General features: G+C 28.1%; 1 protein-coding gene and 1 long non-coding RNA gene across 2 annotated transcripts in view; one reads left to right on the forward strand and one right to left on the reverse strand.

Moving 5' to 3' along the window:
- Positions 1-7500, forward strand: part of ITP (ion transport peptide) — a 48639-nt gene that overhangs the window by 8627 nt on the left and 32512 nt on the right. The gene's annotated exons all lie outside the window — the stretch shown is intronic.
- Positions 3653-7500, reverse strand: part of LOC118447425 (uncharacterized) — a 24316-nt gene continuing 20468 nt past the window's right edge. Inside the window, exon 3 of the long non-coding RNA XR_004839913.2 lies at positions 3653-3851. This is a non-coding gene — a long non-coding RNA (uncharacterized LOC118447425). The remainder of the gene's footprint in view (positions 3852-7500) is intronic.

Genomic DNA, 7500 nt, shown 5'->3' on the forward strand with positions numbered 1-7500 from the left:
ATCGAAAAGAATGTCAGGGATGAAAATAAAATGAAAAAGGAGTAAAAGAAAAATAAATGAAAATAAAAATAAAATCATAATCGATAATATCATGAATCGAATATAATCAATTCTGATAGAACGTAATCGAGTGGTATTTTAAAATTGAAAAAAAAAAAAAAAGAAAAAAGAAAAGAAAAGATAAAACAAAGAGGATAAAAGAAAATAAGGGAAAAAATTCTTATCTAAAGAGGATTGTTATTATCTTTTGAAGGAAGGAAAAAAACAAAAAACAAAAAAAAAATATACATATATATATTATATATTTTATAAAACATATATATATATATATATATATATATACACACGCGATAAGTATCTATATCTATGGTGTACAAATCGTTCGATATAGGTGGATAGTATCGAGACTGGACAATGTCGAGTCGGCGATATACAAAGCGTGAGAAAATTGGTTCGAGGGTACACGGGGACTGGCACGGATACAGATATTAAACCTATCAGAGGCTGTTCTCTGGACGAGTCAGAGGAGTCACAAGTCCCTACGATACGAAAGATATTTCTTTTTTTTTTCTTTCTTTTTTTTTGCACGGACAAACAAGCAAGCAAGCAAGCAACCATCAAACCAAACAATCAAGCAAATCGACAATCTAACAAACAAATTCTCTCTTTTCCAATTTCGACATTTTCTTTCTTTTTTTCATTTCCTCACAAATCTCACAGATAGGAAAAAGAGATAAGTATAGAAAGAGAAAGAGAAAGAAAGAGAGAGGAGACAAATAAGCAAAAAGGAGAAGTGAAAAAGAAAATTGAAAGGAAAAAAAAGAAATAATTTGTCCAGTCATGGAGAATTGCAAATATCGTAATGTCATCATAATCGTGTTAAAATTGACTGTTTGTTACGTTTTAAGTTTCGAAAGTGAGAACGGTTAGATGATATTTTCTTCTTTTTTTCTTATTTTTTTTTTCTTTTTTTTATTTTCGAAACCGTCGGACAGAGTGAACGTAAACAATCAAATCTGTGTATTTGCGTGTATGTGTGTGTGTGTGTGTGTGAGTGTATTCTTTTTTTATCAAAAGTGCATTTACATATCTACGTTCATAATACACGTATGTTTATCGTTTTATAATTATCGAAGTATAAAAAAAGATTTATTATGATCATTTAATTTTTATCTATATATTATATAGATAAAATAAATTTAATATATACACATTTAATTCTTATATACATATATATACATATATATATATATGTATATATAAAATTATAAAAATATACGAAATATAGGAGAGTATAATTCATTTTCGTCTAAATGATATAAATCGAGTAACTTGACTATTATTATTATTATTATTATTATTATTATTATCATCATTATTATTTATGTTTGTGACCAGCGTACTCTCGAAAGTCTAATTTTGGAGAACTGTTATCTTTTGAGACTATTTGTCACTGTTGTCGTTAATTAACTTTCCACTTTTCTATTGTTTTTTGTTATTGTTGTGATATCGTTATTGATATTCTTCGAACGCCTAACAGCAGCAACCCTAAAGGCCAACAAGTCTTTCGTTTTGCGGACTATAGCAAAATTATACGAGGTGAGATTATCAAATTTTGAATTTTTTCGTTTCGGATAAATGTTGACAAATTTCTTATATATATTTATTTTATTTTATTTTTTTTTCTTTTTTTTTTTTTTTTTAATAAGAAAATTTGAACGTGAATTTTCTTGTTTCTCCTTTTCCTTTCTTTTTTCTTTTTTCCCATAAGAACAAAAAAAAATTATTCTTAACGTTTACTCGTGAAGAAGAAGAAGAAGAAGAAGAAGAAGAAGAAGAAGAAGAAGAAGAAGAAGAAAAAAAAAAGAAAATTAATATCAACGATCTTGAATTGAGTTAGTATCACTGTTACGTGACTTTGGTCACGTCGATCAATTAAGTTCTTAAAAGGATACTTCTTTCATTTTTAATCGGAACTAAAAGGAATGATTTTGTCGCGTCTGAAAAGAAAAGAGAAGAAAAGAAAAAGAAAAAAAAAAGAGAAAAGAAAAACAAGAAGAAGACGAAAAAAAAGAGAGAGAGAAAGAGAGAGAGAGAGAGAGAGAGAGAGAGAGAATTTTCTAATTGCTAACAGTTGGAAGTTCGACGAGAAGAAAGAAAAAGGAAAAGAAAAAAATACAAATAAATTCTTTTCGTCGAGAGATGATCCACGAGGTTTGAATTTAAAAATTGATTGAATGAGGTCATTCAATTCGTTCATACTCGACTCGCGATGATAGGAATTTGTCGCGTCGCCAAAAAAAAAAAAGAAAAAAAAAAGAAAAAAAAAAAAAAGAAAAAGAAACAGAATTTTTAATTTTCTCGATTCTATAGAACTCGATTGGAGGAAAAAGGAAAGAAAGGAAGAAAAGAAAAAGAAAAAAGAAAAGAAAAAAAAGAAAATCATCATTTAGCTCGGCACTCAAACGGGAAAGAGATATTTAGAGTGAAAAACGATTTGATTAAAATCTTTCGAAATATTTCACGAGAAAGTTTCTAGATGTTTATCATATCCTATGATCTTTTATAGGTTTGAATGAAAGTGCGAGACCGTTCACGTGACTCTTTATTCATGACTTTAATCATAATCATCGTGGCACATACTTTATTCAGCATACAGTTGATTGATATCCAGAGATTAACAACATATTTCTTTTCTCTTTGTTCTTTTTTTCTTTTTCTTTTTTTTTCTTTTCTTTTCTTTTTCTTTTTCTTTTTCTCATTCGTTTTCTTTTCTTTTTTTCTTTTTTTTTTTTTTTTCATATTTTATAACAGACATGCACACAATCAAGATTAATGGAAGATCTTGATTGACAGTAGAGCAACAAGAATGAAGATGTTATTTCTACACGTTAATTCTTATTTTTCTTTTTGTCTTTTGTTTGGCTTTTTTGACTTCTTTTCTTTTCTTCTTTTTTCTTTTCTTTTCTTTTCTTTTTTTTTTTTTCTTTTTTTTACGCTATATCAAAGCATTCTCCAGTTCGCGGCAATATCTAATATCTAATATAATGGGTGTATATGCAACGACCGTAGTAGAGTGACGTCAAAGATGCATCGGAGCAATTACAAATGTCAACGAGTCACCTCTAGCTAGAGTTCTTATCCTTTATTTTTCTTTTTTCTTTGGTTTTATATATTTCTTTTTTTTTTTTTTCTTTTCTTTTCTTTTTTATCACACGTCCCAACCTCTTTATGTTAATTGGAAGAAGTAGAATTTGCTATTGATCCCACGGTCGATCTTCGTAACGCGAATGTATCATTATTATTATTATTATTATTATTGTTATGGTTATTATTAGATAACATTATAATTTATGAAAAATTTTTCTTTATTTGAAAAAATTTCTCTTCTTTTATTTTCTTTAAAAATTTTTAAACATTAGAAAATTTATTAAATTATAAATCCTTATGAATATATTATAAATGTTAACGCTCTTATACTTAATAAAAGAGAATAGATGAAGATAGATATTTTTCTTTGAAAAAATTAAAATTTGTTCGTAGAAATGATAATCCAACGATTTATCTTCTTTTCTTAATCGATCGATAAAAATGATTGAAAAGTCATTTACTTTGACCATTATCATGATTGGAAAAATAATCGTAAGTCATTCTTGTTAATTATTATTTTTCTTATTTTCTTCTTCATATTCCACGTAATGGAACTTGATCGATTCCGGCCATTATCCGTTACTTATATACAATACGTAACAATTTTAGCTATTCGTTTATTATCGAATGAATCATATTTCTGTTAAAAATTCTTCCATTGACGCGATTCATCCGTCCATTATGCAACGTGGATCGTTTCACTGAAAAAAGAAAAAAAAAAGATGAAGAGAGAGAGAGAGAGAGTGAGGGAGGGAGGGGGTGGAGAAGGAGGATAGAGAAAGAAAAAACGAGTAGAAAAAACAAACGGTAAGCGAAGAAACATTTAAACGATTAGGTCGTTAGATCTCATGATACGATATAGTCAGTTATTTCCGCGTGGTTATATCAATCAAGTTTTGAGACCGTTAATAATATTAAACATATTAAAAAAATTATCTCGTATAAATATCATTTAACAGTTTCTTAATTATCATTTGATATATAATATTATTTGTAATGGTGTTGGTAAAAAAAATTACGAACGAATTTTTATAAATATTCCTTTATCAACCTTTACGTGGTTACCTTCATTCATTTATATATAACGATTACAATTGTTGATAATGAATTGTGAATTTACGCATTTATTTATGGATTTTATATGAATTTTTTACAATTCATAAATATCGTAATGCACATTTGAATTATCTATAATTCATAAAATTCCTACAATTATAATTAATTATTCGATAAAACGTTTTATTTTTTTTCTTCTTTTTTTCTTTTTTTCCCCAAATTATATCTATCGATTAAAAGGATACGTTTGATTCGTAATTTTTCAATAGAATCGTGGGAATGAAAATTTTTGTCTTTTTTTTTTTTCTTTATTTTTTTTTTTTCTAATTCGTAATGTAACCACGTAGAGAACGTAAAATGGCGTAGCAGTTAATGTCAAACAACGAGTCAATATTTTTCAATGGAGTCGTCGCACAAACGACGACTAACGATTCCATTGTGGAATAATATCAGATAGAAAAAAAAAAAAAAGAAAGAGAGAAAAAAAAGGAAGGAAAAAGGACAAAAAAAGAAAAGGAAAAAAAATTCCACAGAGTCAAGTAAATATGTATAAATTAAGGCAAAAAAAAAGAAGTAGAAGAAGAAAAAACGATGATATTACGTCTAAATATTACGTTTAAACCGAGAGAAGAGAGAGAAAGAGAGAGAGAGAGAGAGAGAGAGAGAGAGAGAGAGAGAATGACTATTATAATTAATCATTAGAAGTTGTGAAGTTGTTAAATGAGAAACAAGATATCTAACTAACGTTTATACATTATTATTATTACTATTTTTCTTTTTTTTAAATGCTTACCACCGTACTTAATGAATCTCTCACTTAAACTTGGTCTCTTCGAACGATTCACGTTCGTGAAAAAAAAGAAAAAAAAAAAGAGAGAGAGAGAAAAGAAACGTCGAATGAACGAACGAACGAACGAACGAACGAACGTATGAACAATGAACTCTTAAAAGGAATGATCGCTGAAGTAACGAAACTTCGAGACAAGTTTCTTCTATGCCCCCGAAAGCCATAATCGACGACGTATTTACGAGGAGACAACAACTATGACAACTACAATGGGTCAAGATACTAAACATCAATAGACTTTCAAAGATATACTCGTGCGCCATTCTCATTCTTGTATTATTATTTCTTCTTCTTCTTCTTCTTCTTCTTCTTCTTCTTCTTCTTCTTCTTCTTCTTCTTCCTCTTCTGCTGCTTCTTCTTCTTCTTCTTCTTCTTCTTCTTCTTCTTCTTCATCTCTTTCTTTCACGTAAATCAATTCAACTCTACAATTTCAACTCAACGCGATATAAATGACCAGTAGAGAAATATGTATGTATGTATTTATGTATTTATGTATTTATGTATTTATGTATATATGTATATTGGTCTAAAGACTCTCTGTCTTCGTTTAAAATCATTCCTAATCATTGAAGCCTAAAGAAAAAATATTACTTTTCCGAGATTTTTACTAGGATTTTGTTCTTTATTCATTCATTCATTCATTCATTCATTCATTCATTCATTCATTCATTCATTCATTCATTCATTTATTTATTTCTTGTTTTCTTTGTTCTATTTTCTTCGCCCAGGTTAATTTTCGAATTAGTTTTTGTTCTTTTTTTTTGTTCTTTGTCTTTTTTCTTTTCTTTTTTTTTTTCCATGTAAAATAATTCAAGCGAAAAGGAATAATGTGCATTTGAATTAATAGTTTAGTTGAGGAATTTTTATCCTTTTGTTTGTTTTATATTTTTTATTCTTTTCTTTTTTCCTGCATGGCAAATGTGTCATTAATATCTATATATATATATATATAGATATTTTTTTTTTTTAATATTGGTAATTGAAAAGTTAAATTCTTTTGTATTTTTATATCGATAATTTATCATTTAAAATTTATAAAATTATTCGGTGTTAATTTTACTATATCTAGTATTACGTTATCAGTTCGCCAATTAAAAAGTATATTTAATTTCGTAATTAAAGAAAGAAAGAAAAAAAAAAAAGAAAAAGAAAAAGAAGGAAAATGTTATTTCACTTGTATAATTTCATTTTATTTTCGTTCGATAGCTCTCCTCCTTTTTTTCCTTATTTTTTTTCTTTTTTTATTTTTTAACTTTGCGCAAAATATCTTTGCTTGAAGTTTTACAATTCGAAGAAAAGAACAAAATTGATCTTGAAAAAGTGTTATCTATCATTGAAAATTATTTAACGATTAACTATTGATCGAATTAAAAACTTTTCTTTCATCTTGTACAAACACTGATACACACACACATACACACACACAGACAGACAAACACACACATATTTTTTTAAATATTATTATATATAATATTAACAAATAATAACAAACAAAAATTTACATATATTAATACATATATATATATATATATATATATATATATCTTTCTCTCTCTCTCTCTCTCTCTCTCTCTCTCTCTATGTTCGTAGTCGCTTTCAAATGTATGATTAAAAAAAAAAATATGTGTCTTTTATGAGCCGAGGAGAGAGAAGAGAAAAAAAAGTAGAAGAAGAAAAAAAGGCCAAATAAAAAAAGAGGGGGGGAAAAGAAAAGAAAAACAGAAAGAAACAATTACATAGTAGACAAGGATCAATTGACTAGCGGAGAATGTGAAGTAAAGTATGTATGTAGGTACCAACATGTTTCATGTAAGACCACTTTCCGTTGCGAGCTCTCTTTTTCGAACGCTTAACGGGAAAGCGGAGGGGCGGGCGACTCGTTACGCAGAACCTTTAATAATAAGCACGTACATCGGCCGACAAACGTCTCTCGTGGGTTTCTAACACTCTCACACACATACACACACACACACACACACAACACGGACAGATGGACGGACATATCGCACAGCGCGCGCGCATACACACACACACACACACACACACACACGGAGACTCAGAAAAGGTTGATGCAACCTTTCGCTAAGTTTACGCTAAGTAATTCTAAAAGAAATTCCCGGATCTTTTTCTACCTTTTTTCTTTTTTTTTTTTTCTTTTTTTTTTTGTAGTAAAGAGAAAGAGAGAGAGAGTGAGAGAGAGAGAGAGAGAGGAGGGGGAAGAGGGAGACGAGGATAACACTATTAAATGGATATTGTTTACAAATTTGTTTTATTTTTTAAGCTCAAAAAAAAATCCAATATAAAGTAGAAACGTTATAAATAAGAAAAAATGTTTTATATACCATAAACTAATTTGAATGGTTTTTGTCGATATGAATGTATGACAATTTTTTTTTCTTCTTTTTCTTTCTTTTTTTTTTATATATATATATGTATATATATAGAAA

This window comes from Vespa mandarinia, chromosome 2 (assembly GCF_050613455.1).
Source record: "Vespa mandarinia isolate Hongniang chromosome 2, ASM5061345v1, whole genome shotgun sequence".
Lineage (NCBI taxonomy): Eukaryota > Metazoa > Arthropoda > Insecta > Hymenoptera > Vespidae > Vespa > Vespa mandarinia.